General features: G+C 40.0%; 1 protein-coding gene and 1 long non-coding RNA gene across 3 annotated transcripts in view; both read left to right on the top strand.

Annotated features, from left to right (window-relative positions):
• Positions 1-12,297, top strand: part of LOC120426050 (uncharacterized) — a 178,616-nt gene that overhangs the window by 35,208 nt on the left and 131,111 nt on the right. The gene's annotated exons all lie outside the window — the stretch shown is intronic.
• LOC120426087 (uncharacterized) lies at positions 65-3,306 on the top strand. 2 transcript variants are annotated; one of them, XR_005606642.2, is made up of 5 exons: positions 65-1,238; positions 1,291-1,394; positions 1,458-2,058; positions 2,115-2,567; positions 2,624-3,306. It is a non-coding gene; the product is annotated as an uncharacterized LOC120426087 (long non-coding RNA). The 2 variants fall into 2 exon arrangements; XR_005606641.2 differs by having other exon boundaries at positions 66-1,394; positions 2,624-3,303.

Consider the following 12,297-nt stretch of genomic DNA (forward strand, 5'->3'; position numbering starts at 1 on the left):
ATGTCATACGCACGTGTGTGTGTAGGTGTGTGTATGAGAGAGAGAGAGAGAATGAGAGAGCACGGGGAGGGAAAAATCGTCTGCTGCGAAAATGTACAAGAAAAGCCAGAATAACTGTTTCGAACATTTTGGAACCCTGAACAGGGCATTTTAATTTTTACTATTGATTTTGCTGCCGCCGATTGCTGGCAACAGCCTTCCAAAAACACTGGCTCAGAAAAAATCCCATCGGAATGACGTTGAACGCTACAACTTGGTCCTTCCGGGTCCACTCAGCTCGAGCACCTCCGCCGTCAGGTATTTCCGGTTTGGTTGACTTGTCATCAGCTTTCATCATTTGCTGCTGCGTCGTCCCTTTCACGTTGAAAGTCGAGAGTGAAATGATTGCGAAAATGAGAAATCGACTTATATTTATAGCTTTTTGTTTTGGCATTTGGGCCACGAAGAAATCTTGGTGGCGAATGCAGTAGAAACGGCAAAGTGTGCAAAAGGGGCGGAGCACACGTTGACGCGTTTTGCGCACAAAACCAGTGTTCCTAGTGAAAATTTTATCATTTCTCTGTTGACCACCGTGGAAGAAACATGGTTCGGACGAGTGCTGTGGTAAAATCGACTGCTGCTGGTTCAGCCTTTTGCCAAGAAGATCGGCAAGGTCAAGGCGAAGGAGGCTATCGTGAGGAGCATCTTCAAGCAGCTGGCCAGAGAAGCGGCCCAAATGACGTACTACACATCGCAGAAGACCAGGTCCTCCAGGGTGATCCAGTCTACCGTCAGACTTCTGCTGCCCGGAGAGTTGGCCAAGCATGCCGTTTCCGAGGGGACAAAGGCCGTGCGGTTCACGATCCATGGAAAACAAACGGCCCTTTTCAGGGCCACCATTTTCTCACGAAAGAGTAAATTCTTGAAAATTCTGAGGTGGATTCAACCTGTATGGTAGAATTAAGGGGTATCGTTCGGGTTTTACACAATAATTATTGAACTGAAAACAAGTTTAACAATAATAAGTTCTAGGATGCCATTTGAGAAGGGCGCATGAGTATTTTGAAAGCTGAAATTTAGTTTGTTTAAAAGTAAAAGTCGCGTTGAATTCGACCTTCAGAAATGGCCCAGTAATTTCCGACTCCCCCCGTTGACATTTGATCCGACTTATCTTTGCGAACATTCAAAACAAAACAAAGAAGGCAAAGCACAGGAATGACGAGTGGCAAGTGTTTTGTAATCTTTCATCAAAATTCAGTGTCAGTGGACGAAAAATTAATCGAAAGTTAGAAATTCATGTATAAATCTCAGTTAGGTCAAGCCGGAGACGACAATTGAGCAGTGCCGCGGGGAGGGCAATTGGTCGAAGGTGATCGAGTTGGCGGACGAGCTCAAGTCGGGCTAACCGCAGGTTGGTGAGTCATTTTGGGAACGTTTTTTGCGTTGAATCGTGAATAAACTAATGGGTTTCCTCTTAGTTTGCGCGCAGAGAGTTTGGCCAACTTCCTGATGGGGGAGAGCTACCTGGGAGGCCGCCAGCTTCAGTATATCTGTTGTAACCTCAACTAATCGCCTTGCAGCGCGGCTACATCCAGTAGCAGTGGGCCGAGGCGAAGCAGTGCATCCCGAATGTCGTTTGAACCCTGGGCGGATCGATCCCAACTAAACGAAGATTTGGTTCCTGCTCGGTCAGGTCATGGAGGCTTCGGTAGATTGCGTGGCCACGACGCTACGTTCAACAGGACCCAAATGACCACCAGCCCGCGTCTAACTATAATATTTCCGAAGCCCTGATCCACATCACCAGCTCTTTACCGTTCCGCGCGGAACACCCGATCAGTTTGCATCTGTTTGCCCCACTCCTGACCGCAAACCGACGCCCCAAGGAAAACATAGCTGTCGTTCAGGACGCAACCGAAGAGTTCCCCGAGCCCCGAACCTGGATCTTTTCCACGTAAAAAGCAATAGGTGCTGTAGCTGGCCAACGTTGGCAGTGGCACAGAGCACGACCACAAGAGCACTTCGACACGCACAACGTGCTGCAGGCAATTATGTGCGAGAATTCCCGCAAGGATTTCAGTAGGTATTGTCCGAGAAGCTATGAAGATAGATTACGATCTCCCTTACCTTTCCAGACTCGATTCAGCGATTCGCATGTCGTGTCCCGCACGAGCATCCTCAGTAAGAACCCATTCTTGCAGCGTGGTCCACCACCAGCAGCAGTGAGCCGAGGCGAAGCTGTGCATCTTGAAGCCGGCTCGGCAAATTCGTACTACACGAGTGTGCTCTGTGCTCTGGGCGGATCAATCCTGACTGCGCGTGGTTTTGGTTCCTGCTCGGTCGGGTCATGGATGTTTCGGCGGATTTTCAGACTCCACACGAGTCCCGTCCCAAATCGAGCACGCCCTCAGCGAAACCGCTAGCTCGTCAGTCCACGGCCTGGGCCACAGAACACGTGGATAAACCATTTCAAGATCTGGCTGCTGCTGGCGAACGTGTACCTCACCATCTAACAACGCAACGAATCGACCAACTGTATCCAAGAGGCGAGCCTGAGCAATCCGGTGTTGCATTAAATCATGTTCATGGTACGTCCATCGGGTCAAACAAAGAACATTATCAGTAAGAACTCATTTTCTTGCAGCGCGGACAAATCTACATCTACCTCGAGGCGTGCCATGGGCCATGAAACTGCCCGAGAATTTGGTACCTGCTCGGGCGTGTCATTAAGGCGGATTTTATAGCCACGGCGCAGCAGTTCGAGCCGCCCGACCCCATGCTTCGTTCACCTCGTTTGGATTGGTTTCGAGTTACACTAAAACCCCCGATTACGCTCAGACATTACGCTTTGTATTTGGTCGATTTCTCTAGAACGACGAAAATTTTTCAAATTTTTCAAATCAATTTATACGTCTTGTGCTGATCTACAAATTGCATTCAAAAGAACAAAACATTACACTGTTTTCGAGAAATCAACCTAAATAAAAAGCTTAACGCCTGCGCGTAAACGAGGGTTTTAGTGTAATTGCTTCGACGTGTAAACCTGAATGCTTATGTTCGGATCACTACTTGCTACTTTTTTGTATTTTTGTAATTGTAGTTTAAATTAGGAACACTTTTCGGGATTACTGAGGTGTATTACTTCACGTTTGTTTGTGTATATTGTTTGCTTCAAAAATAAAATATAGGATATTTAGAATGACTCGCTAATCAAAATGAATTTGTGTTTGAAACCCCGAAATTAAAAGGTGCTTTTCCAGATCCAACAATTTAGCGACGAAAAAGTAATTCTTCATCAAAAATAATTTGAATTTCATGCGTTTTGGTAATCGTGCTATACTATTTTGCATTTCAAAAGGCCAAAAATTTTGCTACGCAGATTCGGATGGTACACGCTAATTTGGTCTTATGAATTGAGCTTCCCCTCTTGGGACGTAAGAATCATGTATCTAAAAGCCAGGGGAATTGAGGGGAAAGCAGTGCTCACAAAGCTTTATAAGGCAGTGTCAGTATGTTTTTTCTGGCATAACTTCTACAAAGCTTAGACGGTACGCACGCAGCACCAAAATCGATAGCAGAACCACGAGGATCGAAGAGGAAAAGGACTTCAGACCACAGGAAATTATCGGAAATCAAGATGGACGCGATTGCCGACGATTTCGACCAGGAATTCAATGAGGACAACCTTCGGCTAATTTATGCTGGTCACTCGCGGGTGATGAGGACGAACCGACCGATTTCATCTCGATTCCCATTTGAGCTACGCTGGCATGGAATTTACCTCGGAATTTACCGTTCCCTCCGTTCGTCAGGACGTTGAAATTTGTTTTTCAAAGAATAATTAAATCAAACGGCCCTTTTCAGGGCCACCAAATTTATTACGAAGGAGTAATTCTGCTTTCAAAATCTCGCTTACTTTTTCAAAAGGTCTTATGAGCATGTGTGTTACTCATCAAACCAAAGCCAGCGGACAAGGTATAATGTAGGTAAATTTAATAATAAATTCGAAATTTTAAACATTAGCTATCCTTACTGGAGTTTTGTAAAATAGTGGCTTGTTTCCTGGGAAATTGCAAAATAGACGAGGCAAAGCATATGAGCCCTTTCAAAAGTTGCCCCAGATTCCGTAGGGCATTCCAAGCTTTATAGACTTTCACGTTTCACTTCTAAAGCTGTTTTAATATTTTTGAGCAAGTCCTATGCAGTACAGTCCTCTAGGGGACCATCCATAAACCACGTGGACATTTTTGTTGAAATCTTAGACCCCCCCTCGTGGATAATTTCCATACAAAACAAATATTTTCGCTGACACCCCCCAATGGTGTCCACGTGGTTTATGGATGGCCCTGGGTTAAAATCTGAATTGTAAAATTGCGTGTTAACATTTAACCCTTTCCGGCCTGATGGGTCATATATGACCCAAAAATCAAAATTTTCAAAAGTAGCCTATAATTTTAGTATGGTCCTCAGGATCATTTTCCCATCATTACTTAAAAAAATATTGACAAAGAACTTTGTCCTAAGGGCACTGTCTACGGGTGTCAATCCAAAATTTCGCGAAGCGAAAGTGTAACGATTTGTGTAATCGTTTAAACGCTTATATCTTCCACCCAATTCAAGCAATCTGCATGCTTTATCCACCAAACGAAAGGGGAAGTCTTAAATTGCAAGTAGACTACCTCACAAAGTTGATAAAACTTTGTTAAAGTACTCAAAAGTTAAGATGAAAAATAAAAATTCAGACCGGCAGGGTGGCCACTCAAGTCGGGAAATCGGGAAAGTCGGGAAAAAGTCGGGAATTCGTCAAAATCCGCCAAAAATCGGGAAAAAGTCGGGAATTTATGATTTTATGTCAAAAAGTCGGGAAAAGTCGGGAATTCTGAGCTTTTTTAACTCTTGAATAAATTTTGTAATATTTTGTACAATTTTCAAATTGAATTCACTCATTTCTGCTTTAGTAACTTACTTTAAATTTAAGGTTATTTTCACTATTTCAATATATTTGAGTATGGAAAAGCTGTTTAAGACCTTTAAAATCTTTATGAATATTGGAGTCTTTGACACAGATTTTCATAATATTTTTTTATGAATCAAATGATCGCTTTTAATTTTTGTTCACAAAACAAGAGGTAAAGTTGATGAAAAACTAATATAAAAATAGAGCGTAATGGCCAGCTTAGAATTATGATTCTATTCCATTTTGTCACATAATTGAATATTTGAAACAGGATTCGAACTTGAGTTTGGCAATAGTTTTTTTGGGTAAATATTTGTAATTGTTTAACTAAATTCATTAAGTAATTTAAAATGTGTTTTTTTCCAAATGTTGCCCTTGAACTTTTTTTTGTGAGTATGGGTAAATTACCTACCATAGATAAAGCTTGATTTTCAGTTTGCGGAAAACTTAAATATCGAATAAAATCCAAAATTGAAAAAGATTTTAACGTTTTGAAAATACAAAGAAAATATTGAAATTGCAAAAAAAATAATCCAAATTTTTGAGTTCTTGCATAATTATTTAAAAAAATTGTCTCTTCAAACAGTCGCTTAAAATAAGTGGGAAAACATAAAATCATATCAAACTGAATTTTCATTGAAAAAAAAAAAACAGTTAAATACTGACCACTAGAAAAATTAACATTGATTAAAAAATCAATATCCAAAATTACATAATTAAAAAGGGAACTTGGCAACATTTTCTTTTATGAATTCCTTTACATTTTTCTAAATCCTTTGAATGAATAATTTAAAATGATGATGAAGTTAAAAAAATATCAAAAATAATACGTTTGCCAATTTAAAAAATACCATGGAAGCTATAAGTATTGTTAAACTTTCGATTATTTTGTCAAAGACTAATTGTTTGTGTTTCTACTCTGAATCATAATAATGAAATTACATTTTTTAAGTTTTCTTTATTTGTTGTTTAGTTTCTGCATTTTCAAAAAATGCTTATATTTAGATTTTTTTTAATTCATTGAGATTTTTTTTTCGGTGGTTAATGTTGACTTTTCTTAAAGAAAGTTTTTGGTTTGAAATCATTCTTTAGATAAGAAATGCCTATTATTTAAGCATTCTGGAAAAGTCTGGAAAAAAAAGTCGGGAAAAAGTCGGGAATTTGAAAATGGAATTTGAGTGGTCACCCTGAGACCGGGAAAATCCCGGTCGCTGATTGGTTGAGCGCAACCTTTCCCGAACACATTAATCAGATTCAAGTATCTAGCACTTAGCAAATTTTGCTCTCTGCCACTGCTTCGAAAGCGTCGAGCCGTCACAGCCAAGCGAGGTTATAAAAGAGCGCCGTGCCGCCGGTTGAAGCTCAAACGAGTCCGAAGCTTTGCACGAGGAGGATCGAGAAGCAGCAGCAGCACAGCAGAGCCGCCGAGAGGAAGGAGAGAATTGAAAAATTGGAAAGAGAGGCAGAGCAGGCGCGGGAGGGAAAATTGCCGGCAACTTGGAGTGTCATCATCGCATGGTTTTATCATCGTCATAGGACGTAAAAATGGCCCTTTTCAGGGCCAATTCACACGAAAGAGTATTCTTTAAAAATCTGGTTGGGTACGGTAGTGAGTGTTTGTGTGTGCGGAAGGGAAATCGAGTGGCAAGTTTGGGGCTTGAAAGAGCACCAAATTATCAACGCATACACACAAACGCGGGCTGGGGAGCTTCATTTGTGTGCGCCTGGTTTCTGCCGTGCAACTACCCTTCACGAGTTTGCTCATCCGATCGATCTTGGGGAAAATCGATTTTCGATATTAGTGTGGTTCCGCGAACACAATTTTAGTGTGGTTTACTACACACACACACACACACACACACACGAGCAAATCCACAGTCGATGGCGCTTTTTTGCTACAAATACACTTGCAACGCACTGTTTGGTGCTCTAGGTGGTGTGTAGTATGTGTAAAGAGAATGAATAAAAAGATCGGAACCCAATTTTTTGCGAAGCGAAATCGTTACGTGGCGATTTCCCCTCTTCGCAGACTTCCCCTCCTTTTCCTTCACGCTGATTGGTTGAACAAACCTTTCCCGATCATCCTCTCCGATAGACGTGAGATTGATGTATCTAAAATCCCGATTAAATTTTCAAAAGGTCCTATCTGCATAGGAAACCCATGAGGGATAGGTTGTTTTGAAAATTTAATCTAGATTAATCATCTCCACTCAAGCTCATAATTTTCTGACAGCCGAGGAGTCAACATCGAGTGGCAGTTGCAGAATCAGAAGGGACAGCAGAAATTTCCCCCGGTCAACGACGTGGAGAGGTCGCCGAAATGGCTCGGGCCGTCGCAGGAACGGGACGGATTGTCGCTGCAGGCCATCAAGGAAGAACGTTAGGGACCAATGTGGTCAAGCTGCTGATCCCGGAAGGCTCCGGTTAACGGCATCAAGAAGGGGTCTCCGTGTTGATCGAGAACCAGTTCCCTTTGGGTCAAGTTGGTTGTGGTTGCGATAAAGTTTATGGTTTTTGATACTGGACATGAAATTTAACATTTCGGCAGTCGTGACCGCAATCCGGAGTGGCCGGAGGCCCCGCGGATGTTCCGAAGGGGGACATTTGCCGAAACAAAAGAGTTGGGGCAATATGGGTATCAAACTTTATGGTTTTTGATACTGGACATGAAATTTGAAATTTCGGAAGTATTGGCCACAATCCGGAGTGGCCGGAGGCCCCGCGGATGTTCCGATGAGGGGACATTTGCCGAACCATAAGAGTTAGGGCAATATGGGTATCAAACTTTATGGTTTTTGATACTGCACATGCATCTGACCATTATCTGAAGTTACGCAGTTAAAATAAATCGCTTATTTTACGCAGGAAGTAATAAATCGATAACTGCGATTGCCTTTTTATTGTGCCGCGGCGAAATTCTGTTTCTGGAAATATAGAATAACTATTTCGAATTCAATTAGAGCCCTTGAAAGGGCAGTTTTAATGTTTGCTGTTGAAATTTACTTTGCTGCCGCCAATTGCTTGCAACAGCCTTGCAAAAACATTTCCGCATCTTGATAACTTTCGAGTGGTGAGGGAAAGTCGATTGATTTCACCTTGATTTCTATTGCAGCTCCATTTGCAATTTCCGTCCCCTTAGTTCGATAGGACGTTGATATTATGTCTTAAAACTATTCACAAAAGAGTTGTCTTATGTAATTATAAGGGAATCATGGGGAAATTTGGACCGGACATTCTTATCGAAAATTTCAACAATCATCTTGCAAAGTTCTTTGTCATACTGGTCATGTGTAACATAACCACCTGCACCTTTTTCTTCAAAAACTTGATATAAAAGTTAAAATTTGCAGATGTTCGATACAGCATTCGAAAGATCGCAAGAAAAGCTTTCAAATGAAGGTAAAAGCGAATCATTAAGTTCAATGATCGATTTGCTGTGATTTTTTGAACATTGGCCTATCTGTAAACTGTTCCGAATATGAGGGATGGCTGTATTTCGTTTGTCTTCAAATGCTTCAAAACGCAATTTCTGATGGATTTCCATGACTGTAAATTGATATATTTGAAATTTAGAAAAAAATACACAATACACTTTTTCACAGACTTTTCAAAAAACTATGTGGCATCCCTGATATAACAGAAAATACCGCAAACCGGAGTGACATTGATAGCCAGGGTGACATTGATAGAAAAAAGACTTTTTCTAATGAATTATGATAAAATTTTGAACTATTAACTACTTAACCTTACATTCATTTATTATTTTTAAAAGTTTATAAATTTTGTTAAACAAACATTTAGTTGCATTTTTTTTTCAGATGAAACATTTAAAAACCCTTGCCTTATGTCAATTTGGAGCAATTAATTTAATTTGCTCATTTTTAGGCTGAAATTTTTTAAGAAACACAGTGACTTAGGGGAACAATACCCTTTTTCAGCCTATTTCTATTATCGGCCTATCAGCAATTTGATCATGAATTACAGCTTACATAAAGTGTTTTTGACTGTTCCAAAATAATAAAAAGCTCAAATAAAAGTGAGCAAGCAACTCTCCATTGTTGATACATCTGAAAATGTTGATTTAATAGCGGAAAACGGCAAAAGTGATGAGAATTGGTCAACAGTTTAGAGTGATTAAAATGGGTATATTTCCCCTACTAAGTCAGCCCGGGTTTGAAAATAACAATTTTAAACAAAACTATTTTGTAAGGCACTTTTGATTTTTTTAAAGAGACGAAAACTTTGAGACCCAGCCCACTACATGTTTTAAAAATATGAATCTTGAGAAAAGTCTAACGAGTTGAATAATATTTGAAATCATTAATTGAAATCCTTTCAATGTCACCCCTGTTTAAGATACCATATTTTTTTGAAATAATTCAAATTATCTTGATTTGCAATATGAGTATCGAACGACGCAAGAAGGCTGTATAAATCTTCACGTTAAAATACTAAAATAGTAAGCACACGAGCACACGAGTTTCTATCAAAAACACAGCAAAATTATTACAATTAGTAAATTTTATGACTAAAGAATCAAAGTATAAATTTGCTGCACCGGATAAAAATCATGTAATCAAATCCGGTAACCCTGTGTTGTTGAATTCGACAACATGAAAATGTTATCAAAATCGTCAACATTTTTCTTGATTTCACTGCAAATGATTAATTGAGAACATTGTTGTTCAAAATCTAAAAAAATGTTGACGATTTTGGAAACATTTTCATGTTGTCGAATTCAACAACACAGGGTTACCGGATTTGCTTACAGGCTTTCTATACGTATACGTAATAGACAGAAAGAGCTGTTATATTTTGTTAATTTTTGATTTTGAATCAAACTTTTCTACAGTCCAGATTCAGTGTTCTAAAATCCTTTAAAAAGAATCGGGTATTCGAATCAGGAAATCACTTATTAAATTTTGCAACGGGTCTGTTTATCTCTGGAGGCTAAGTGGTTATAAAACCTTAGCAACCAACTAGTAGTACTAGATTCATTTCAAACTGTGAAGAGATGTATTGGAATAACACAAAGCGTCCGAAACAGAAGAAAACTAAAAGATGATCCGGGAAACCAAGACCAAATCAGATTAATTCAAAAGACATTGAATAACTGAATAATTTCAAGTTTCCCAATTTTGGATTGCCCAAATCTTTTTGAAAATCTAGTTTTGATCTGCTCAAAGAAATTCAAATTTTTCAAATCTCAACGTTAGGTATAATTATTTGTGTTAACCGTGTCTCAACTATAGGTTTAGTTTGGTCCAAAAAGTGTATATTTGTTTGTGGATGCATCGAACCATCTAAAAAAAATCAAGACTCAATAAGGCAGGCACCCCCCCCCCCCTCCCCCTCTTCAAGTCGGCCTGGAAATCAGGGGTCAAAAAAAATGTTTTTCAAAAAACTTCAAAATTTCAATGGAAATTTAAGTACAATCAGCTTAAATCAATTTAAATGCAATCTCCTGCGTTTAGAATCATTTTTAGTATGCTTGGGTTAATTATAAAATATCTTGAATTTTTGAAAATTTTCGATGTTTGGTATCGGAAAAAGTTTTATCGATAAAATTTTTGTACTCGTCAAATCTTACATTTTTGAAAACTAATGATTGCAAAACAACTAAACTAGTGTAAAATGCATTTTGAAACACTTCCTTCATTTAAATGTGGAGACTATGGCTTGTTATTTAAATTATTATATATTTTTGCCCTCGACGCCGGCCAGAGCCGAGGGACAAAAACATTGAAAAATATTTGCATCGGGCTAATGTCAAAATATTATCAAGTTAAGTTAGCGAAAACTCGCAATCAAACAAACGTATTGCCCCAGTAGCTAACATTTGCGCAACACAGGAAAGAATGTTTGCCGATAAGCCGCCACTAACCGGATTACGTGAGTCAAAGTAAACACATTTTTTTTTTTTTTTGCTATACTGGCACACTCACACGTGCACAACATTATCATCATCGCACTTCAAGACCACGTTCTGTTTTCAATTTCAATTAGCTCCGGAAACTTCTGACGGAACTCATCGTTTGCCGCGGGAGGAAATGGAGTACAGTTGAACTCGGGTAGTTTGACACAGAGATTGAAAGTGGGTTGCTCCTTTCGAAGACAATAGTTGTTAAACCTGTGAAGTTCTTCCCTAGTTTTGCTCGATATAGATCAAGGTTAAGCACGGGTTACAACTTTTGACAGCTTTCGTTCGCGTTCGCGCGCACTCAGTCATCATCCTCATCTCATTTTTTCCCCATCTCCTCGGAAGGAGGACGATGGCTTAAGTGCTCGCGAAAGTGTGAAGCCTGGCTGTCATGTAAGTCAGTGGGGTGTGAAGCGCCGCTACAAGACAGCTCTCGATTAGGCGGTTGTGCGAGGCAAATAGTCGCACCACAACAAAAAATCCCACGTGCTTCGAAGTTGGCAACACTGGCCTCAACTTCTTGGGAGTTCCTTGTCCCGGTGGATGTCTTGTCCGTTTGGGCGCGCGCGCAAAAAAAAAGGTCCTACATGTACCGTGTGTGTGTGTGGGCTTAACAACAACCACCGCGGCGAGCGACATCTAGCGTATGTTGGGCAAAACGTCCAACGACACTTGGCCAACGGCCAAGGGCTGGAAGAAACGGACAAATATGATTTTCTGTTATTTTTTTTCAGTTTCGCCCACCTCCTTTTTGTTTCATGTGTATTTTTTTCTCAGTGTACAAAATTTAAACGCGTTTTGAGGGCTTTGGGAAGGTGAAGTAGGGAAACAAAGCTAAAACAAATGCAAAGTTATGTAAAGTAAGCGATACTCTAATTATGACGCAGGGAAAATACGCGGCACGAATGACGTGAGTGATTCTGTAGGCAAACTGAGTTTCGAATGCGTGGGATGTCGTTGTTCAATAATTGGAGACACCTGAGGATTCGTTGCAAGAGGAACGAATAGAATCTGAATGAAGTTTATTTTAATATAAGACAAAGGTAATATTTACAACCCACATTCTGACGTCGTTGTGCTATCTTGTCGCACGTCGCCTTTTGACCTTGAATAAACGAAAACTGGAGCTCGCACACTAAACAATAACAAACGCGTTTTGTTCGGTTGACTGTTCTGTGCATAGAGCAGGGTGACCACCAGGGATGGAATAATCGCAAAAAAATCAATTTCGCCGGCGAACTTTCTTCACCCGCGAAAGAGAGAGGAGGCAAATCACGCAAAAGAAAATCGCTCCCGAAATTCTCCAAAAAAATCAATCTGCTGATGATTTTTTGTGAACTTCCTTGTCAGCACCACTTTAGAATGTTTATTTCACTTTGTTTACACACATTGCCCATCTACAAAATGTGACAGGTCATTTTTCGACGTGTGACGTTACACT

This window comes from Culex pipiens, chromosome 3 (genome assembly GCF_016801865.2).
Source record: "Culex pipiens pallens isolate TS chromosome 3, TS_CPP_V2, whole genome shotgun sequence".
NCBI lineage: Eukaryota > Metazoa > Arthropoda > Insecta > Diptera > Culicidae > Culex > Culex pipiens.